Consider the following 23,796-nt stretch of genomic DNA (forward strand, 5'->3'; position numbering starts at 1 on the left):
CATTCCTCTCTCCAAAAGTACCTCCTTCCTCAATACCCCACCGAGTGGCTCTCTACTCCCTTTCCAGGTCTCCTAATCCTACCCAGTGGGCTATGCCCAGACCCAGATTTTCCCCAACCCATCTCCAAGCAGTCCATATCCCCAAGTCTGGGGTCACCAGGACACACTTGCAGCCCCGCAAATGCAAGAAGAGCCCGCAGGTGCTCACTGCTGCCTGTTGGAGTGAATGGGCACAGAGCGATGTTATGAGACCACTCCCAGGGCAACTGTGGCCAGAGGAGTTTGGCATGGCCCATGGAATCTTCCTGAGACTCTGCAGCAGGCTAGGCCATTCCTCCAGGTTGCCCTCCCTCTCCCCTTCATTCAGAGTCAGACTTGGATCAGAAGTCTGACAAGCCAGGTGTGGTGGCGCATGCTTGTAGTCCCAGCACTTGGGAGGCTGAGACAGGAGGATCACACAGGTTCAAAGCCAGCCTCAGCTACTTAGTGAGGCTCTCAGCAACTTAGTGAGACCCTGTTTCCAAATAAAATATAAAATAGGTCTGGAGGTATAGCCCCTGGGTTCCATCACAGTAACACACACACACACACACACACACACACACACACACACAAGTCTGACAAGTACTCTTGGCTTCCCCTAAAAAAACCTTTGCACTTGTAATCCCATCTTTGTGTATGCTTCTTGGAGGACCTGGATTTGCATATTGGGCTATTCAGACAAGATGGGAATGGTCACAGAATTTGAAATGTGATACATTGGGGTCCCATGGGGTATCTCAGGAAAGGGAGGAAAGGGGCCTTCATGACCCCATGTCCAGAGCAGTGGTCTCGGAGCACCTGCTCTGCCTCCCCGCCAGTGTGAGCTGCGGGCATGCCTCTGCACCCCCCCAACTTATCCAGCTAATGACTATGGAAATGCAAACAAACACACACCCTCCTAGGTAAATAGCACTTCTCATACACAGTGCAGAATAAACCCTGAACAAAGACAACAAATGTTTTCTTAACTGTCTTGTTCATTTGCAAGGCAGGTACCTCTAGCACAGTGGCACCACGACGTCTCATTACTATGCCGTCCAGGTAGGGATCTTACCTTTGTCCCCACCCCTTGCTCCCTACCTTCAAAACTGGGTCCCTTTGCACCTGCCAGGAATGAGAAAGAAGCCTGTTGCTAAGCAACAGGGAGGCAGGGCTGATGCTTTCCTTCTAGTCCACAAATCTTGGTGATAACAAGTGAAGACATCTAACTTGATGGAACACTGCTTCTTCTGTAAAAACCAAAGAGATTGTTCTCTTGGTCTTTCCTCGTACACACTGTGCTCACGGAGAAAGCCTGCTCAGGTTCCCCTCTGCTGCCTCATCACCTCTGTGTTTGGAGAGGAAGCTGGTCCTCTTTAGTGGCAGAGTGAGGAGGGAGGCCCCCTCATCTCTTGCATATGTTCTCTTTCCCCTCCCCCTCCACTCTGTCCTGGTCCCCAAGGCAAGACACAGTGGCATTGCTGACAGTGAGAGAATTCAGATGTATCCGCCCAGAGCCCCCCACCTCTCACCTGAAGGAGGGTCAAAGTCAGGGGACTGGCTTTCTTTTTCCTTTCCTTAAGAAAATTTGAAATATTTCTAAACTAGTGACCTATTCATGACTAATATCCCAACAGGAGTCATTTGTATACATCAAAATGATGTTAGAAGTGCCTGTCTGATTTAGGGGAAAACAAGACATTCCTAGTCACAATGAAAAGGAATATATGACAGGTTCCAGGGAGCAAGACCCCTGAAGCAGGTGCAGGAAGAGATGGCAGGGAAAACAGGCAGGGCTTTGCAAAGCAGAACCAAATTCTGGGTCTGAGGGGTGGGAGGTGCATGGTGGACAACCAGGTGAGAGCAGCCAATCTCAGCAAAGCTGCAAAAGCACGTTCTTCCTAATCTGAACGGGGAAGAGGAGAAACTTGCAGCGACTGAGCTTCCGGTCTGCTCTAGGATTCCCCACACAACATCGTGCCTCATCCTAGCAACCACTGGGATGCTCTTGATTTTAAACAATGTGCAAACAGAAGGGTGAAAGACGGGTATACACTCAGCGGTGGCCAAGCTGGGGCTTGAATTCAGAACCAATGGTGATAAAGGAGGCACATCCCAAACATTGCCACACAAAGATGATTATCTACAAGGTGGACAAAAGGTCCCCTGAGTGAGGAGACAGAAAGGCAAGTCTCTGTCCTGCCTCTGCTCCAGTTACTTAAAAAGCAGTTTTAGCCTCAGATTTTGTGGTACCATAGATGTCATAAGTAAAGCCTGAACTCATCCTTCTTGGAGTCAGAAAATAAGTGTGAAAGACTCTTAAGATAAAAATTTGGTGGCCGGGCTTGGTGGCACATGCTTGTAATCCCAGCATTTGGGAGACTGAGACAGGAGGATCCTGGTTTACAGAGAGCCTCAGCTATTCAGTGAGGCCCTGCGCAACTCAGTGAGATTCTGTTTCAAAATAAAGAATAAAAAAATAGAGCTGGGGGTGTAGCTCAGAGGCAGAATGCCCCTGGGTTCCATCCCCAGTACCATAAAAAAATATGGTGACACATACCTGTAATTGCAGTACTTGACATGCTGAGACTGGAGGGTCACAAGTTTGAAGCCTCAGCAATTCAGCAAGACCCTCGGTAACTTAGCAGCAAGACTTTGTTCTCAAATGAAAAATAAGACAGGGCTGGACACACACACACACACACACACACACACTGTGGATTAAACAAATGTTTATTTTTACTGCTTGACAAAAATGGAAGGAAAGAAACCCAAAAAGTAAAAGCTCATACACACTCAAAAACAGAGATAGTAGGAAAAGAGACAACAGTAGGCAGATGAGGAGAGCCAGGCAGCAAAACCGAAGGGAGAGGTCCGTCCAGAGCAGGTTGCCCACTCTCAAAACTGAGGCGGAAGGGGAGGAAAGCGAGGCTGGCTGTTGTTGAGTTGTTGTTATTTTGTTTTTGTTTTAATACCGAGGGTTGAACACAGGGATATTATACCTCCAAACTATACTCCCAGTTCTATTTTTTATTTTGAAACAGAGTCTCACCAAGTTGCTAAGGGCCTCCCTAAGTTACTGAGACCTGGAACCTATGATCCTCCTGTCTCAGCCTTCCAGGGACTGAAATTACAGATGTGCACCACATCTGGCTTTGGGTGAAATTCTTTACAGGACATAGGTTCCCTGGATTTGAAATTTATTTTGGAGAAATCAGAAAGGGTATAAATTTGGGTTCATCAGACATTCCTTAGAGTGGGTGGGGTAAGGCACTATACTGGAGACAGAAGGGAGTTGTGTGGAAATCTGAACTCCTCTAAATGGGAGACTCTTCAGCTGTCAGGTGCCTGATTATTGCCACTCTTTGTCCTTACAAAGTCCTCCTTAGAAAAATTCAATAGATAGAGGGAAGAGGCTTCTTGGTACTGACACGGGGCAGGGGGCACTCCCTCTGCAGAATCTAATGAAGATTTCTCACTCATCATTTCCAATTAGCTTGTTAGTGACAGTTTTTTAAATGACAGGCAGCCAAAGGTCACCAGATGTTTGAGAGAAGGTTCTAATATGAAGATAAAAATCCAGATGAACATATATAAGGAAACTAGAGTGAACAGAGACAAAGCAAGGAGCAGAATAAATGTCAAAAACCCACGTCATATGTGGAAGGGCTAGTGGGGAGGGAGCCGAGGGAAAACACTTAGCAAATGCTCTATGTGCAGGTATGTCACTATCACTATCTGCACCAATAAAAGTATGAAAAAGAAAAGCCACACATCTACAAAGAAAAGAGATGATATCATAGACATGAAACAAGAACAGGAAGCTAGAAGAAAAGGTCCAAGAATAAGAAAGAGCACAAGGAATTTTAAATTATTAAAACAGAAAAAGCCGGGCGTGGTGGTGCACGCTTGTAATCCCAGCATTCGGGAGGCTGAGACCAGAGGATCGCGGTTTGCGGACAGCCTCGGCTACTTAATGAGGCCCTCTGCAACTCAGTGAGACCCGGTTTCAAAATAAAGAATAAAAAATAGGGCAGGGGGTGTAGCTTGGAGGTCAAATGCCTCTGGGTTCCATCCCCAAACCCGCAAAAAAAAAAAAAAAAAAAAAAAAAAACAGAAAAAATTGTTGTAAAACAAAGCTGAGAAATTTTTCCAGTATTCCTTTTGAAGGAGCAAAGATAGGAAAGGAAAGATAAGCAAAGAATGGGATCAACACAGGAGACTTTGAACATAAAATGTGGTGGTCATGAAGCTGTACCCGGCAGACCTGCAACTGCGCCTAGTTTAACCCATCACAGCCTCTGCTCTGAGGCCATGGTCCTGTGAGCTGCTCATTTATACAGTACATAAATATATATATATATATGTATATATATATATATATACATAAATATATATATACAGTACATTTATATGGCACATAAATGATTAGGATCAATCATGAGACAAAAGGGCATCTGATTCCCCAGTAGCACCACAGGATGCTACAAAACGTGACAAAACAATTCTGAATTGAAACCATGAAGAAAAATGATTCCATATACAGTCTAACCCCTCAACTAAATGCACAGGTGGATTAAAGGCAATTGCAGATAAACAAGGCTAAGATAATACTTTTTTCCAGACCACATCCTAGGAAATTATTAGAAAATATAGCTACCAAAAGAATGAAGAATCCTGGAAAGTGGGATATAAGAAATCCCAGACACAAAGGACCAGGGCAGGTGAGAAACAAGGCTTTTCTACATGAGGATGGAGGCCACCTTGAAGAACTCTGCTCAGCCACCTCAAAGACCGCCAGTGCAGAGGGGTGGCCGCCTCCCAGGGAAAACAGGGCAGGTCAAGTTGCTGCTGCTGATGTTAAGAGGAAGTTTATGGTCCTGCAAGAGATTTCTGGAATGACTCAGTGTTAGAGAACTAAGTATATGAGAAACTGCTAACGTTACAAAATGCAAACGTGAACAAAGGAAAACGTACTTATTATGCACTAACTTGGCCCAGCTATGAACAAGATTCATTGGATCATAAAAACATAAACATTAAGCACTGATCTAATAGGTTTTTTGATATGGCTACATGGAGAGAATGGAGTGTAGAGAATTATCATAGAGTAAGGCAAAGGAGAGCGTTTTTAAACTTTGTGCATGTATTAACACAAGAAAATTTGAATTAAAAGGCACAGTCTCTTTTTGTCTTTGAAGAAACTACAATTACGTTAGGCAATGAAGAAGTGCAGAAACACTGGAGCTCTGTTGTCATGATTAGGATTCAGAAGATTTCCAAAGGTTTGTGAGCTGAAGGCACAGTCCCTGATGCCGCAGGTTTATAGGTGTGCCTCAGGGAAGTGATTGAACCTTGAGGGCTCTGACCTCCTCAGTCAATTAATCTATTCACAGGTTCATAAATGAATGGACCATTGAAAAGTGGAGAGAACTGTTGGAGGCAGGACCAGATGGAGGAAGTAGGTCACTGGGGCAGAACCTGGAAGGCTATACTTTTCCCCCTGCTTCATTCTTTCTCATTCATTCACACACTCTCTCTCTCATTCATTCATATAATTCTCTCGCGCGCTTTCGCTCTTGCTCTCACTCTCTTTCTCTCTTCTCTTTCTGTCTGCCAGGAAGTGAGAAGCTCTTTTCCACCAGCCTTCTCTGCCATGCTGCTGCACCTCACCACAGGCCAAATAGCAAAGGGTCCAACTGACCAGGATGGATTCAGACCTCTGAACCCACGAGCCCATTCAAACCTTCCTCCCTTCAGTGTTTTTCCTTTTTTCTCAGGTATTTTGCCACAGTTCTGGAAAGCTGACTAACACATTCAGAAGAAAACTCTCTGACCTCCACTGGATCACAACTGTGAGCCTTAAAAGTGCTGGCCGTCCTTCCCCAGGTGGGAATGGTGCCATAACTAACGCTGAATGACTTAGGATATTTTCACTTTCCATGCTATTTCGGGTGGAAGGAAAGGTGAACAAATGAATCTTCTATTTACTGCTGTTATCATTACTTGTCTTTGGGCATCTTACTCCATTTCCTTCCACATGGAGCCTCTAAACATCTGCCTGAGGGCAGGACCTCTTTGGAGAAACACATTTCCAAGGCTAATGCTTGGTATGTGGATCATATGCTTGTGACTTTTTTTTCTTTAAGAACAAAAGGTTAAGACCTTGTCTCTGAGAGATGGGGTCTTGTTTTGTAATGTAAAAAGCATCCATGGTGGCCCACGTGTGTCTAACAGCCAGACAGGAAAAACCCACAGAGTCCTGCAGTGGGACTTATTGATACGTGACTTCACACCAGCCCCATGCATTCTGCAAAACCAGCAAATTGGCAAGTTATTCAAACACAGAGACTGAGTTGAAATCTTTGCTTATCTAGCCACAAATCTATAGTCTATCTCCATCTGTACAGAGGGATCACAGGCTGCTGCCTTCCGCAGATGGTTGATAAGTAAAATAAAAAATTAAATAAAAAATTAAATGCGAGTAAAATAAAAATAATGTGCGTACGGCGGAGTGTGAAAAACACGAGAGAGGTCCGGTACACGTGGCATGTAAAGTTTTAATGGCACGGCTCTCCCGGGGATCAGGGCGAGGCACTGTGGGGCCCGCGCGCCTGTCCGAAGCTTGAGGACGCGGGCTCTCCTTTTAAAGGCATGCATCTCGCGAGATGGGGGTTTTACTCGTGGGAACGCCCAATTCTCGCGGGGGTTTCAGCCCCTCCCTTGCCCTGCAGAGGTCATGTGACACAAAGTCACATGAGTGCAGGACCCAACTTAACATTCCGGCCTTTTGATGGTAGGGATAATGGATGACGATTGGACCCTCTAGCTTCTTCCTGCTGTCAAGGGGCGTCGTCAGGGGCCCCAGGCCGGGAGGAGTTGGGAGTCCAGTCCCCCAGAAGGGGGTGCAGGTGGGTGCATAGCTGCAGTGCGAATTGGAGGTTACCCTGGACAGCTTAGTGATGTGCGCTTGAGGAGGCTTGAACAGGCAAGGGCTATTAAAGAAAAAAACAAATCATGAGATTGAGCAGGCGACCAAAAAGGAGACTGGCTTACTCAGTACCTGGAGAGCTACCCTGAGCTGGCAAAGAGGATGGAGGTTGAGGGATCCAGGAGCCGTCAGTCTTCAGCCAGGCTGAGTAGGGCCAGCGGCGGGGCCTGGTCTGGAAAGGTGTTCCCCCTGTGTTGAGGCACCGGGGGCTCAACCTTTTCCTAGGGCACTGTTCCAGTGGCCCTCCTGGCCACACGCCGAGCAGTCTGATTGGTAGGCGTGGCTTTGCCCCACTTGAGGCAGGCTCCTGGAGGTAGTTGTTGCAGTCCTCCACACCTAGGTGGCGCTCCAGGGGGCTGAGCCGCCACCGCCAGCCAAAGGGCAGCTACCAGGGATCTGTTTTTTGGCAAAGTCAAGAGTGTACGCTCCATCTCCACCTGTTTCTCTCTGGAATTAAAACTTAGATGCTATGTTAAGGTTCTGTCAGCTGCAACGGACCTATACTCACAAAGAGCACGTCCCGAGAAGGGTGTCTAGCAAGAATGGCAACGCGGACTCCTCACGGGCAGACAGAGAGTGTCGCCCCAGCCCCGGCCTGTCATTTCCCGCAGCACCTAGGGTGCGCCCGAGCGGGCCACCCAGCAAAATTGCAGTCTGGCGCAGGCCAAGATGGTGACTGTGACATCACCAGGCAGTGACTATGCGCCATCACAAAATGGCAGCTGGCAGGAAAATAAATGGAAGCTGATGGGGGAGAGCATTTGGAGGGATACCAGACCGCTTATAAAAGTTCCTAACTATTCCTGGGCCACCGCAACCTATTTCCCAACTCGTATCAAGGCAGACAGGCTCTCAGGGCATCTGCTAGTATAAAGGTTCGACTCCCCATAATTGGTTCGCGGGCGGAAACGAAGAACAGGAAATGGGCGTCCCCGATTTCCCTGCTCAATCGTTCGGAAACAGAGGTTAAGAGATAGGGAAGAACGTCTTCATTCCTTCTCAAAACCGGAGGATGACCTGGTCATCCGCAGCGTGGTCCCAGTGGACCGGGGGACAATGGGTCACCAAGCGCTTGGATTTTTGGGTCCCAGTGGACCGGAAGACCCAAGTCCGGAACCCGCTAACCAAGGGAAGGAGGCAGTTTACCGGAGTGAAGTGTTGCCAGCCAGCGCTGGCTGCGACAGAAGCGCTGAGAAGCTGCTGGGAGCGTGGTGGAGCTGGGGCGCGTGGATGCTGGTGGCTGGTGTGGACGGCACTGGCGGCTGGCGCAGGTGGGATCAGTGGGGGTGCGCAGGCGGCATGGCTTGCCGGGCCCGTGGCGTGGAGACAAAATGGCTTCCAGGCACGTGGCAGACGCTGAGGCTGGGCCCCGAGGAGCACCGCCAGTGAGCCTGGCTTGGGCAGGCGGAACGGAGCAGCAGCAGCGAGTAGAGCTACGCCTGGCGCGGGTGACTGTGGCGGACACCGAAGCCGGCTGTGCGCTGCCCAATGAGCCTGGCTCGGGGCGGGCGGGGCAAACCGGCCAGAGGTCCCGGCGGTGACCGGAGCACCAAGCTGGAATGGTGCTTTAGGAGGTCCAAGCGGCAGGCAGAGGTCCTGGCCCGCGCAGGTGGTTGGCAGGCAGAGCAAGTGCCAAGCTGCCTGGCTCGGGCCGGAAAGATGGCCGCCGACTCCTAGGATTGGTTAGGAGTGGAAAGGGGGAGGGACTAAAGATTGTGAGGCCTCCAGTGAGGCCATGAGGTGGGAGGGGTTAAAGATGACGAGGCCTCCAGTGAGGCCATGAGGTGGGAGGGGTTAAGGATGGCGAGGCCTCCAGTGAGGCCATGAGGTGGGAGGGGTTAAGGATGGCGAGGCCTCCAGTGAGGCCATGAGGTGGGAGGGGTTAAGGATGGCGAGGCCTCCAGTGAGGCCATGAGGTGGGAGGGGTTAAGGATGGTGAGGCCTCCAGTGAGGCCATGAGGTGGGAGGGGTTAAAGATGGTGGGGCCAAGATGGCGGCCCCCCAGTGATTCCATGTGTGCAAGATGGCGGGCCAAAGCTGGCGACCCCCCCTCCCCAGTAATCCCATGTGGCTGCTTACCGGAATGGCTAGGCCCAGGCAGCAGGGGTGGGCAGGCACAGGGTGAAGGGCGCCAGGGCGCGAGTCCGAGTGGAGGAACCAGCTGGAGCGCGGGCTGGACTTGGCGGGCTGGGGGCTGTTTAGCAAAGTGGCGGCCACCTAGATGGAGGAGGCAGGCGGCCCCGGCAGGCGGGTCTAAGCAACACCAGGCGCGGAGAAGACATAGGCGCGCAGTGTGGCGCAGTCCGAGGGCGGCATGGTCCCATTCCAGCGGCGGGCGGCGTGGGCAGGCGGGAACGGCGGTTTTAGGAGGTCCAAGCAGCAGGCAGAGGTCCTGGCCCGTGCAGGAGGTCAGCAAGTAGAACAGGTGCCAGCATCACCCAAGGAGCCTGGCTCCGGGCGGGTGGAACTAGCAGCCTGGCGGCCGGTGGAGCCTGCACGCCCCGGCGGTGGTGGCCGCGGAAGATGGCCGCCGGCGCTCCGGAAGAGAGCACATGGGCGGGAAAAGATGGCCACCGGCTCTCAGCAGAGCGCGGGGCTGAAAATATGGCCGCGAGCTCTCAGCAGAGCTCGGGGCTGGAAAGATGGCCACCGGCTCTCAGCAGAGCTCGGGGCTGGAAAGATGGCCACCGGCTCTCAGCAGAGCTTGGGGCCGAAAAGATGGCCGTGAGCTCTCAGCAGAGCTCGTGGCTGGAAAGATGGCCGCAAGCTCTCAGCAGAGCCCGGGGCGGGAAGAAGGCCGCCGGCTCTCCCGGAGAGCGCGGGGCCGGAAAGACGGCCTTGAGCTCTCAGCAGAGCGCGGGGCCGAAAAAATGGCCGTGAGCTCTCAGCAGAGCTCGGGGCTGGAAGAAGGCCGCCGGCTCTCCCGGAGAGCGCGGGGCTGAAAAGATGGCTTACGGTCCGGGCAGGCACGGGGCAGCAGCGGCGGCAGTGGTGGGAGCAACGCCTGCAAGCGGAGCGCTGGTGTGGGACCTCACAGTCGAGCTGCTGGCGGGTCGGAGAGTCCGGGGCTCAAAAAGAGAGTAAAAATAAAAAGAGAAAAAAGGAAAAAAACGAAAAAAAAAGAAAAAATGGGGAGGGACCCAAGAGTTCTCCCGGTTCGGCACCAAATGATAAGTAAAATAAAAAATTAAATGCGAGTAAAATAAAAATAATGTGCGTACGGCGGAGTGTGAAAAACACGAGAGAGGTCCGGTACACGTGGCATGTAAAGTTTTAATGGCACGGCTCTCCCGGGGATCAGGGCGAGGCACTGTGGGGCCCGCGCGCCTGTCCGAAGCTTGAGGACGCGGGCTCTCCTTTTAAAGGCATGCATCTCGCGAGATGGGGGTTTTACTCGTGGGAACGCCCAATTCTCGCGGGGGTTTCAGCCCCTCCCTTGCCCTGCAGAGGTCATGTGACACAAAGTCACATGAGTGCAGGACCCAACTTAACAATGGTGACCCCTGTGAGCACCTTTGATTTAGGGAGGGCAACAACGGAGATTTCAGTATGAGCAAAATACATCACCCCACAGGCCCTTCAGCTCCTGAGCAGGACGAGACAGACGGACTCTGCTAGAGCTGGCTCTTTCATCATTGACCCTTGGTTTGCTTGAGAGCCAGTGTCTGGTAAGAGGGATGGTAAAATCTGAATGCATTTGCTACAGAATAGACCTAGATGACCCCCTGAGATAACAGGAAGGGAAAAGCATTGCTATTATACTTGTTTCACAACTGAAAGGTTTTGAGAAAGTGTTGGCAATAAATAAATCAGCAAAGGAGCCAGCTGACCATGGGCTCAGACCTCTGAAACCATGAGCCCAAATACACCTTCCTCCCTTATGTGATTTTCCTCAGGTGTTTTGTCATAGTGCCGGAAAGCGAACTAACGCATCTGTCAGTGAGAAGGAACCTTCTGAATGGGTTTCTTTCCAAAACCCTGACTGACACTAACGATAAAAGCATAGCATGGTGGGAAATTCCAGGGCGAGAAACTTTTCAAAAGGGATAATTTTTTGGTTGTTGTTGTTTGGTACTGGAGCTTGAACCCAGGAACATTCTACCTCCAAGTTACAACCCCCACATTGTTTGCTTATTTATTTGTTTATTTGTTACTAGGGATATAACCCAGGGGCATTCTACTTCCTAGCTACATCCTACCCATTTTATTTTTTTATTTTGAAACAGGCTTTTACTAAGTTAATTGGTACCTCACTAAGTTGCTAAGGCTGATCTAGAACCTGTGACCATCCTGTCTCAATCTCCCTAGTACTGAGATTACAGGCATATGCCACCATCATGTCCGGCTTAAAGGGAGGATTTTGATGATTAAGATTTATTAGTCCAGAGCTTTTGGAGGCCCTTACTAAATAAAAGGCACCATGTTAGCCACATGAAAAGTTAGAGATGAATAAGCCTTGGCCCTGCTCATGCTCAGCGTTTTATGGAGAAGACAGTCACAAACAGGCTGAGGCACCAATGCACAGAAAGTGTTACAAATACAGGGAGAAGGTGGCTTTGGGCTGGAAAAGTTGAGGAGACATGGTTTTCAGACTGGGCACCATAGGAAGGAATGAAGGAATGATTATGATAGATGGTCTTAGAAGGTGGGGAGTGGGTGAAGAGAAGTAGGTCCAAGGCCAGGGAGCAAAATTAGAATAATCAAAGGGAAGAGGTGCCGACTCAGAAGAAGATGAGGCAGAAGAGGAGTGGGTGGGACAAGATGGTGGAAAGACACACTGTGCACGGGGAGCATGGCCTGTGAGAAGGCTTAGCAGAAGCGCTCTTGTGTCCCTCTGGGATGAGGAAAAAACATCTAGAAGTAAAGAAGTGGGTGTCCCAGTAAACTGATGCTTGCCATTTCTTCTGTTGTTAATTTTTTTCTTTCTCTCTCTCTCTCTTTCTTTCTTTCTTTTTCCTTTTTTTCTTTTCTTTTTTTTTTTTTTTTTTGGTACTGGAGTTTGAAGCAAGTTACATTCTACCTCCAAGCTACAACCCCAGCCTTTTTTTTTTTTTTTCTATTTTGAAACAAGGTCTTTCTAAGTTACTGAGACTGGCCTTGAACCTGCAATCTTCCTATCTCAGCCTCCCTCATATTGGAATTACAGGCATGCACTCTCATGCCTGGCTATTATTAATTCTCTGAGTTTTGAGTTTTGCCAGGTTGTACCCAGAATTTCATATTTACAGATATAATTTTCTACTTTGACATCTTTCACACATCGTTGGCAGACATGAAATGCTTCCCTCTCTAGGACACTGTGGGGGCCTCATTGCACAAGCCCATTCTCCCTGAGAGACTTACAGCATGATGTCTGTGGTGCCCTGCCATTCACGCCAGCCAGAAAGAGCCAGAGGCTGCAGACATGGCCTCATCGCCCTCTATCAGACTTTCTGGAGCAAGATGCCATCCCTCAGACGTGCCTGAGGCCTCCTTGCCTTTCAGAAATGCCCCAGAGACTAAATAGGTTTTAGTCCGTTCCCTTGAAGCAAGCCCTACGTCCACTAAGCAGCAGAGGTATTTTCCCCTCTCCGGTCCCTTGGAGGGACATTGCCGGGGGCTGCTCCTGTTGTGCAGGCTCTGTGATAACCAGCACTAGTTTGATAGCCCTCTCCTGGGAGCTAGTTTGAGAGAGGCTGCAGTCCAGACTCCTAGGCTCCACGTCACATTTGTCTGCTGAGGGGCTGCCCCGAGATAGCTTTTCCCAGGAGAAGCACAGCAGAGGCAAGTGGTGGTGAGATCTTAGATAAAGATGACTCGATGTTTTCTACTCTGCAATTCAGACACTCTCAATGTTACTCTTTTGGCTGGGTCTCTTCTGCCTGGGAGGGAGATAGAGAAATATTCTTAAATTATTCCTGAGTTGAGGGGACAGGCTTAGCATGATGAGCTCCTGGGGGCCCTGCCTGCCCCTCAAAGGCACCCTGGCACTGATGGTACCCCGGCATTCATTCTGTGAGCTTGACTGATCCGGTATTTTTAATAGCCAGAAGTCGGAGCAGCATTCAAAAAAGCTTTGCACCCCCTCTCCCCAGGCAGCTGCCTTCTTTGGAACAGAGATTTTATATCTTCACAAGCTGCCTGCTAGCAAAAGGAATTTAAAGTCACTTCTGACCACCTCATATTTATGTGTAGGTGTGGTTATAGGAGGATGGGTGGTAGTAGGAATTGAACCAAGGATGTTCTACTTCCGATCTACACTCACAGTCATTTTTATTTTGAAAAATTGTTTCATTATGTGGCTGAGGCTGTCCTCAAACCTGTGATCCTCCTGTCTCAACCTCCCAAACACAGGTGTGCACCTCTATACCCTACTGTCCTAACCCTGATTTCTTGTGCTGATCCCTCAACAACACTCACCCAAACACTCCAGCCAGCCTACAATCCTCTTAGAAACATGCCCACTGTAATCCAGCACCCAGGAGGTGGCTCCCAGCAACCCAAAAGGAATAGGACCAGCCTGTCCTTTATCCTAAATATCATTCCCACATTAATGTCCCTCAGAACGCACAGGGTGGTTCGCATTGAACACAATGTGGTTTCTATTTTGACTTTTTTTTTTATAAAAGCAGAAGAACCCAGCCATCCCTCAGTCTGTACTCACATGGCATCTTTGCTAGTTCTGGGAAGGGGTTCCTCCTCTAAGGCACTGAATCCTCCATAGTTCCTAAGCCCCAGGACTACAAAACATGATGCCATGTCCAAAAAACTGAGGAAGGAACAGCTAAAACAGCATTTCCTCTTTGCTTTGTGCATCCTGCTCTTGTGAGACACCTGTTTCCCTGCCAAGTACCACCACCAGGTGACTTTTTTTTTCTGGAGTTGCAAGCTGAAGCCTCATGTGTGCATGAGCTGCTCGAGCTGTCATGGCGCACCTTGCCATTTCACAGTTCTTATCTTTCTGCTACCATTGCCCCAGCAGTGACACCATAGCCACTGAGCACAAGCCTGTCATGAGGACCATGACCCAAGGACACCTGTCCCATCGTTCCTGGCTATCACAGAGGGCTGGCTGCAAAACCCCACAATGCTCAAGCTCCTTACATAAAATTGCGTGGTATTTGCACAGAATCTATGCACATCCTTCTGTATGCTTTAAATCATCTTTAGATTGCTTATAATCCCTGAAACAGTGTAGATGCTTTGCAAACAGCTGTTGCATTGTATCATTGCACTGTTTAGAGAATAATGATAAGAAGGGAAGTCTGCTCAGCACTGATGCAAGTTTGTGTTCTAGTACTTTGATCTTCTCTTGGTTAGATCCACAGCCGGTTGGCTCTGTGGGTGCAGAATCTGTGGCTACAGAGGGCTGATTGTATTATACCATCTATGGGGAAATGAGCAGAGGAGTTTCTTTCCATTTGTGGGGTTTCTATTTGATAGAGTTACTATAATGGCCCTCCCAGCGTGGAGACGCACATTGGTGGGGGTTGGGCTCAGGACAAAGCTGGTGGCCTCCACAGCTCTGTGCTGTGACCGTGCCTCCACTTCGAAGGCCAAGGTAGTTACTGGTTACCAAAGGCCAGCTGCTGATCCTCTCTGAGGGGTGCAGTAACCCCAGCAGCCAAGAGCCCTGAATGAGGTAGGAGAGAAGAAAATTTTTTAAAAAAACTATGTAGAAAGGAGACAGATACAAAAGGAGAGATTGTAACTTTAAATCTAAAAACCTCATGATCATCCTTGCCTTTATTCCAAAGGCCTGTTTTTCTCCAGGCCTGAATTCTGAAAAGGTCCATAACATTTTAAAGCACTACAAGTCCAGTTAATCAGTGCCTTCGTATTTTGTTAGCTTACAGAATGTATTTTTAGACTTATCAAAAGGTGGATATGGTGGTACATACCTGTAATACCAATACCTGGGGGTGAGACAGAGCTGTAGGGTTTTTTTTTGTTGTTGTTTGTTTGTTTGTTTTGTGTATGTGTGTGTGTAGTGCTGGGGATTGAACCCAGGGGCACTGTACCTCTGAGATAGACCCTCACCCCAATTTTTTATTTTGAAACATGGTTTCACTTAGGTGTGAGGGGCCTCTCTATGTAGCTGAAGCTGGCCAAGAACCCAAATCCTCTTGTGTCAGCCTCCCAAGTACTGAGATTACAAGCATGTGCCACTATACCCAAGTAAGGCTGCAGGTTTGATGACAGCCTCAGTAACTTAGCAAGGTCCTCAGTAAATTAGTGAGATCCTGTTTCAAAACTTTTTAAAAAATAAGGCTAAAGGTGTAGCTCAGAGGCAAAATGCCCCTAGGTTCAATTCTCAGTACCCCCATTCCAAAACAAAGGAGTGTAGAGAAAGAGACTGTTCAAAGCCCAATGATATGGGTACAGTCTGAGTGCTACCCATCAACCGTATGATCTCATCCCGGAGATTCTGAGAACCAGACCGCCGTCAGCTGCTCTGTGCTCCTTGAGGAATCGAGCTCGTTAGGTTGACCGTGTATCTCTCATGATTTCCATTTACAAAATCTCCTATAAAAGAAGAGCCACGCATCCCCAAAGTGCATCTCTGTCAGTTGGACATGGACCACATTCTCCCTTGAATGTGTATTTCTTGCTTTCCTAAATAAATCTCTGTCTATGTCTCCGACTTGCAAGTACGGGAATTATTTTCCCTCACATAAGCCAAAGACCCTGCTGGTCCCCGGCCGTGTTCTCCTCTCTCCCCCACTGGGAACTCCTCCAGACCCTTCCCAGAATCACCCCCTCTCCTGTGACAACAAGACTGCTCAGCTGTCCCTCAGGGTGGCCAGCCAGGTCTTCAGATGTTTCTATCGAGGGAAGAGGCCTAGGGTGGGGAACTGGCAGGCCATTGGGCCAGAGAATCCCACCCGGGACTTCGAGAAACAACAAGAGGGCTCAAGAGACATCCTTCCCTCTCTACTGGAGCAACTCTGGCCTGTAGTTTCTTCTGCTACTGCTCAATTCCCTAGCTCCAGAGTCTCAGTTGCCCCACTGTCTCTATAAAATCTGAAGTCAAGATGAGTAAGTTCATAGGTGCCCAGCTGGTCACCACACAGGCTCCATGGATGCTCAAGGAGGCAGTGGAGACAGGTACCACCATCCAGGTTACAGATCCATGAGGCCCTGCTTCTGGACCCCAGCACGCAACCCCACCTCTGGAAATGGCCAGCGTCTGTGATGATAACAGGCAAACACTGGCCAGTTCAGTGAGTAGTCTGAAGTTGAGGCCCTTGCAGTCACCTTAGCTGATGTGGACGGTCTTCCCCTGCCCGGGTGACCTGACACTCGCATCACCACAGAGCTCAAAGATCTCCCCGTGCTAAGGCTGTGGGCAGTCTTAGGTACCCAGGAAGAGAAGGTTGCATCAGCTGTCCAGCCAGGCCCCGGCTGGCTCTGCGCCCGCACCCTTGGACGCCAGGTCATGAGGATTCCGTCAGGGCTGGGAAGCGTGTGTTGGAATAAGGGCCCTAAATGAGCCTCAGGGAGCTTGGGCAATAGGAAAAACACTGAACTTGGGAGCAGAAATGCTGGCCTTGATGTCTGATGTTGCCACTTGAGAGCAGCACGACCTTGGGTGGTTACATAACCTTTCTACATAAGCCTCAGCTCCCTCAAAAACAGTGGACTATGCTTGCTTTCCACACTGAATGAAAGTGCCTTGGAATTAAGTACAATGTGTACATTGCCATTGTGTGTGGTACCGAATCCAATACAACCAGGGACTTGGGAGCCCTCTACCAAGCTCAGCAGAGGCCACACAGAGCTGCCCAGGCACTAACACGGGGATGAAGTCAGTTGTCCCCAGTGGCCCCAGGGACCACATGGGCCTTGCAGTGGAGGCATTGGGTGGCTGAATGCTCTTTGGAGACCGGAGAAGACAAATGGGGCCTGGTCTAGGCTTGGGTGCTAGGATGCAGGTCCATTGCTCATACCCTCAGGCAAGAGAATCCCAACCGGGAGCTGTGCTCTCTATGGGAGTCCTGGCAGTGCTCTGGACTGTCACCATGGCAGCCTCCCTCTGTCTGGCCATTTACACAGCCTGCTCATGTCACGGTGCCATGACTCTCGGTCAAGGTTAACGATCATATCCAAGTTACCTCCGCTGTGCTGGAGTCTCAGAACAGAAGTGATATGGGGCCCCGCCCCGACCTGTGCAGCCCACACCCCGCCCTCACTGGCCTGGGGAGGGAAAGGCCTGAGCACCCATCCCCAAGTCCCTGCAGACCTTGCCCTGTAGATTCCTAGGTGAGCAAGAAGATGCCCTCGCAGCCAATCTGCCCTTTTCCTTTAAAAGATGTCCTGGGATTAATCACTATCAGCTACTCTGGAGAAGGGGATTTCATGGGAACAACTGTCCCATGAGTATTCTGTTTTGTTTTGTTTTATTAGTGCATTGCAATTGTACAAGATAGATTAATGGTAATACATTCAGGTAGGCACATAACATAATTTGGTCTGTTTCCTTCCCATACCTCCCCCAATCCCCTCCCACAAGTCTACTTGTGCCCCAGAGTTACCAAAGAGGAAGTCAGGGCAGTCTTCTGTGACCCTCTAGACACCTGCCCCCTGGAGTGATTCTCCAGTCCCCAGGCAGACGTTTACCTTCAGACAGATGTAAGGCATTCGGTCAAGTGAGTGGCAATGTCCCCTCACCTGGTTAATCTCCCTTTACTAAAGTGTCTGGGGAGGCTTGAACAGCTGGGGGGAGGGGTAGGAGAGTCTGAGCCCCTTCTAGAAAAAGCTCATCCCCTTTATGTCCTCACGCCAGGAGTGAGAGGATATATCCAAAGGGGGAAAAAAAATAAAGGAATAAAACCAGGCCTGAGTACACTGCGAATGGGGCACTTTCCAGAACAGGGCCAGCCTCACGAGTAGACTCCAGTACTCCTGCCTGTTCAACACCACCTTCCTCCTTGCTCAGCAGCCGAGACCAACAACCCCTCGCTCATCTGCAGTTCCCATTCCCGGGGGACTTCAGGTCCACCAGCCACATTCCCATCGCTACTTGACTACCCATGTAGCTCACTCCCACAGGGAAAGATGTGAGAACAAGCCATCACACACATTCTAGTTCCCAGCACAGTTGCAGAGCTCATATTGTATTAACCAATGACTTCACCTTCTCATCTAGACAGTAGGAAGCCAGACTGAAATCACTGGAGATGGTTGTTCTTGGGGAGGGCTACGCTGGAAATCACATCTGGACTTGCCAAGGGACCCAAGTAAATGCTTTAAGCTATGTTGCCTTCTGGAATCACTGGGAAAACAGCCAACTTGGCCTTCTTGGAGATACCCAAACATCACCGTTATCTGAGCTGCCACTCGATATAAGCTTACATAACTATTTATTTGCCCCTGTACAGGTTAGGCATCCTCAAGGCAGCAGGGAACAGGGTCTTATCCATTGCTACGTATCCAGAATCTAGCCTGGAGCCTATTGCATAGTATAGAGCCAACAAATGTTTGTAGAATGGATGATTTAAATATGAATGACTTCAGTATAGTAAGTTAAAGAAATGCTTTTGGTCGGGCGTGGTGGTGCACGCTTATAATCCCAGCGCTTGGGAGATGGAGACAGGAGGATCGCGCTGGTTCGAAGCCAGCCCTGCTGGCTTAAGAGACCCTGTTTCCAAAAATTAAAAAAGTATAAAATAGGTCTGGGAGTGTAGCCCGGATGTAGAAGGGCTTCCAGGAACCCCAGTACCACAAGAAAGAAAGAAAGAAAGAAAGAAAGAAAGAAAGAAAGAAAGAAAGAAAGAAAGAAAGAAAGAAATGATTTTACTTTTGCTCACATCTGAAGTCCCCCAATAAAATGACAGCTTTTATGTGAGGTTTTTTTTTGTTGTTGTTGTTGTTGTTTGGTGGTACTTCTACCTCCAGGCTACACTCCCAGACACCTATTTTTTTATATTTTTTTTAAATTTGTAAGCAGGGTTTCTTAAGCCAGCAAAGCTGGCTTCAAACCTACATGATCCTCCTGTCTGCCTCCCAGTGCGGGGATTACAAGTATGCTCCACCACGCTCAGCAAAACAACAGCTTTTTTAAAATCACAAATCTTCAAGGGTAAAAAGGTCTGGAGAAGAGAATGATATTTTAAAAACACCTGCATTCTACCCATGTGCTATCTGTTAGTCATCTTTCTGTTACTAGAACACATGTTTGAGATAATCGACTTATAAAGACAGTTTGTTTTGGCTTACCGTTTTGGAGTTTCCAGTCTATAAGTGGTTGGCCCTTTGCTTTGGGGCCTATGGCGTGGCAGCGAATCATGGCAGAAGCATATGGCAGAGTGAGGCCTTCGCCTCATAGCCAGGAATCCAGAAAGAGAGAGAAGAGAAAAAAGGATCTGGAGTCTCACAGTCTTCCCTAAGGAGCTGCCCCAGTGACCTGAAGAACCCCAGGATAGTGCTGTGGACCAAACCTTTAAGGACACACCAGATCCAAACTCTGGCATGCAGGAAAAAGCAGCACACTTGACACTTGAGGACCCCGCAGATACAGATGCTTGTGTCTGCTGGTAGAAGACGAGGTGAGCAAAGCAGGGAGAAAAACATGGACAGGTTGGTTGGTTGGTTGGGTTGACCACTTATCGATTAGGAAGCCCTCCCTGCCTCTGTCCAGGCAAGAAACTTCTCCCCGTTGTCCTGCCATCCTGGCAGTTGATGGCAATTTGTTCTCTGGAGAGAGGAAAGCAAAGGCCCGGGACTGAGCGTCACGCACCATCTTAAGATACACTTGCTCATCAGACCCACCAAAAGTAAGTGCACCCAGACAAGATGCAGAGACCTCTGTATCCGACTCTATTGCACAGAAGGCCGGCAGTCAGGTTTCCACTTGCCAAATAGGAAGCCTAAAGAGTGAACAAGTCGTTCCAGAGGCCTCTTTAAGGACAATCTCTAAAGAAAAGCCAAGGACCAGGGGCGCCTGCAATGAAAAGCTTATTCTGAGCATCCCCCAGGGGCCTGGCAGGCATCATGTCCCTCCACAGGCCCAGAACCCCCTCCTACAGGTTAGCAGATATCTCAGGGAAAACAAAGCAAAAACACACAGATACAGAAGCATCCTAAAGGCCACAGAGACTCCGCGGGGTCAGGGGGTGGAAGCCGCAAATAGAAAGGATGCTACTAAAAAAATTAACTTTTAGATAATGAAAAGGGAGGGCCCTGGGAGATTAAAACATGATAGCCAGCACAAAAATCTCAGTGGAAAAGTCAGAAGAAAGAGTTGAGTCATACAGAAAAAATAAAAAGAGATGAAGGCAGGAGCAAAAGGCTAAGAAAATGAGACATTTGCTGCACAGATCAGTGATCAATGGAATTTTATAGACAGTACTAACATTGTGACATAACTCCATTGCAGAAGGGGGAATGGGAGGAAAGAAAGCTAAGTATAAATCTTCACTGATGGAAAGTTAATAGGTAGATAGGCTCTAAGTTAGAAGTGCTTGGAAATATTAAGCGCATCATTTGAAGATGCTCAGCAAAACCCGAGGGAACAAATAAATAACCAGAATAAATGAAAATGGTGCTCCAAGATGGGGGAGGTGGAGGAAGCAGAGGCCAAACTTTTTTTCGTTTCAGACTACCTAGAATAACGTGATGCTTCAAAGATATGCACATTTAACTTTAATAAAACAACAAAAGGACAAGCAAATTGCTTGCTCGCCGCGTAATGTTCAATCTCTTTCAACCACTAGATGGTGCGATCGGCCTCTTGTCTAAATGGCCTGGGAAGGGCTGGCGCTTGCTGACCATTTCTGTGGACTTGTCCACAACACAAATTGAGATCTCTATCAGTAAAGTTAAAAGGAATTAAAATTGTTAACGTTCCTTTTCCTCCAAATATCGTACCCCTTTGTGGAGTGGCAAGACAAAAGGATTTGCCCCTAGTAGCTCATTAATTGATGGAGCTTGAAAAAGACCAGAATTTTGGACCCGGGGACGGCACCATGCTGTAGGAGCACCCATGACCATTCAACATCAACTGTGCAGCTAGCATGGTGGCACATACCTGTAGTCTCAGTACATGGGAGGCTGAGCCAGGAGGATCAAAGGTTCGAAGCTAGCCTCAGCAACTTAGGAAGACCCTCAGCAACTTAATTAGATCCTGTTTCAAAACAAAAATTAAAAGGGCTGGGGTTGAAGTTTGGGGGTAGAACGTTCTTTGGTTCAATCCCTAATGCAAAAAAAAAATAATCAACTGTGAAGCTAGTTGTGGTCAGTGTCTCTCTAGCACCTGTCTTGGACTCATGAATGAGAAGAAATACAGGAATCGTATGCTTGTTTTAGAGAAGCTAAAGTCGTGTTGATACGTTGGTCTAAATTCAATGAAATTCAATGAAAAGTGAATTTGGGACCCTCAAGTGACAGGTGAGAGAGGCTCGTCCACAGGGAGAGGCAGAGGTAAAGGCCAGAAAAATTGGCCAACCTCCCAGACAGCACATTTCTTTTTCTCTTGGAGATGAATAGAAGACAAATTTAATAATCCTCCAAAGTAACTCATGACATCTTGCTAGCCTAATGGATGACCGCTATTTTTCTTAACATCTCTGGATTGGTGATTACAAATTCCTGACTCCCTGCTGTGCCAAGCCCCAGGCTTCTGAAGATAAGCGTTCAAGAATGAAAGAATCCCATGCGCTGAGCTGATCACTCTGCTCTGCTGGCGGTTTATTCTTTCCACGTGGCACTGCCACCCTGGCCAGGTGATCCTCCGGCCACCCTGACCTGACCGCCCCTCTGTCTCCCACTCCACTTCCTCTCCTACCATCTGTCTGAAGTGAACATGCCCCCAGCTCTGGCCTCTTCATCTCTTCTCTCCACTTTCTCCAAGTCTTCTAAACCATTCCTCAGGATTTCAGTCTTCTCTCTGTACATGGCACCCAAAGTCTACACCTTTGTCCCCAGCTCCCTTCTCAACACCACACATTCGCCTCTGCCTCCTCTCGGACAGGACACTTCCAGCCTTCAGCTAGCACACAGCACATTCATCTAAGCCAAACTCTACGGCTCTCCCTTCCAGCCCCCTTCTTCTCCTGGTTAGAAATACATTCAGAAAATACTTCCTGCCCCAAAAGCAGAATCATAGACACATATAATTTCGGGGTTGTATATTTATGTATTTATTTACTTACTTACTTAGGCACTGGGGATGAAGCCCAGAGACATTTTACCTCTGAGCTACACCCCTACCCCTATTTTATTCTTCTGTTTTAAAATAGGGTCTCACTAGTTTGCAGAGACTGGCTGCAAACCTGTGATCCTCCTGTCTTAGCCTCTCAAGTACTGGGATGACAATCCTTGCCCTGGAGGAACTCCTAGACAGCAGGTTGAGGAGAGAAGTCATGGAATCCCCACACACACCATGGGTGCTCTAGCGGAAGGAAGCAGGGGTGGGACCCTGGGACCCCTGGAGATCCAGGGCACTTAACCCAGCTCAGATCCAAGTTGTTCGATTCCATTCTTCTTTTTATTTGGTCCACAGATGCAATCAGCCACTTGTTCCAGTTGACTGTTTCTCGGCCACGTCTTTTACACTGCTCTCCCAAGCCTGTGTGCATTTGTGCCCCTTAGGGATCTTGTTATAAGGAAGGTTCTCTTTGAGCAGGTGGAGGGTGGAGCTGAAGAGACTGCATTTCTCACATACGCCAGCAGGTGGCACAGTTGCTACCCTGCCAGTGCCAGCCTTGCCCAGCCCACCATCCCTCTCCTGCCTCTAACCCTGAACTGCGCAATGTGGCTGCCACCAGCCACTTTAAATTAATTAAACAGAATTAATGAATGAAGATGTTAAATTCTGTTTCTTAGCCACAGAAGCCACATTTCATATTTGCCAGCCACGTGCGCCACATTATAGAGAAGAGATCCAGGCACTCTCCTTTGCAAATGTTCTGTAGCACAGCTCCCCTAGATACCCCACCGCTCCCCCCCCCCGAAACAAATTTCTTTGTGAAACTCATCGCACACTGACTGCATCCTCACCAGACTGTATGCACCTTGAAAGCAAACTCTGGATTGCCCTGTAGTTCCTTTCTATCCCTAGAACAAGGTCGCCCACATCCTCTCGTGTGTGTGTGTGTGTGTGTGTGTGTGTGTGTGTGTGTGTGTGTGTGTTTTCCTGGGAATTGAACCCAGAGGCATTCCACCTCCAATCTATACCTCCAGACCAATTTTATTTATTTGGAAACAGGATCTCACTAGGTTGCTAAGAGCCTAAGGCTGGCTTTGAACCTGTGATGCTAAACCTGTCTCAGCCTCCCAAGTACTAGGATTACACCATGTCAAGTTCCTCTCTTCCATTTGACAATATTGGTTGATCACCTCCTCTCCACCACATACCGCGCCTAGCACTGGGAGCAGGTGGTACTCAGAGGCAAACAAGACACACAGAGATCACAAAATAGGTAAGAGCTCTGTGATTAATCACTTGAATTCATGAAAAATGCACAAGCCTCCCCCAGGGAAGTCTTCACAATGACTTTGTAATTCTCTCCAACCCAGAAACCTATAATTACTTCTTGCCTGCAGAATAAACTCCAAATTCCCCAGCATGGGATGCAGGCCCCTTCTGCGAGGCAGAGAGATTTCATGGTTAGTATATTCTATTAGTTTGCTAGAGCTAACTAAACATTACACCATGGACTGGATGCCCACACAACAGAAATTTATTTCTCATGTTTCTTGAGGCTGCAAGTCCAAGATCAAAGCGTTGACAAGTCGGTCTTGGTTCTCCGGAGGTCTTTCTTCTCCTGGAGTTCTCACACAGTCTTGCCTAAGAATCCCGGTGT

Source organism: Muscardinus avellanarius, assembly GCF_963383645.1.
Source record: "Muscardinus avellanarius genome assembly, chromosome: 1".
NCBI classification, from domain to species: domain Eukaryota; kingdom Metazoa; phylum Chordata; class Mammalia; order Rodentia; family Gliridae; genus Muscardinus; species Muscardinus avellanarius.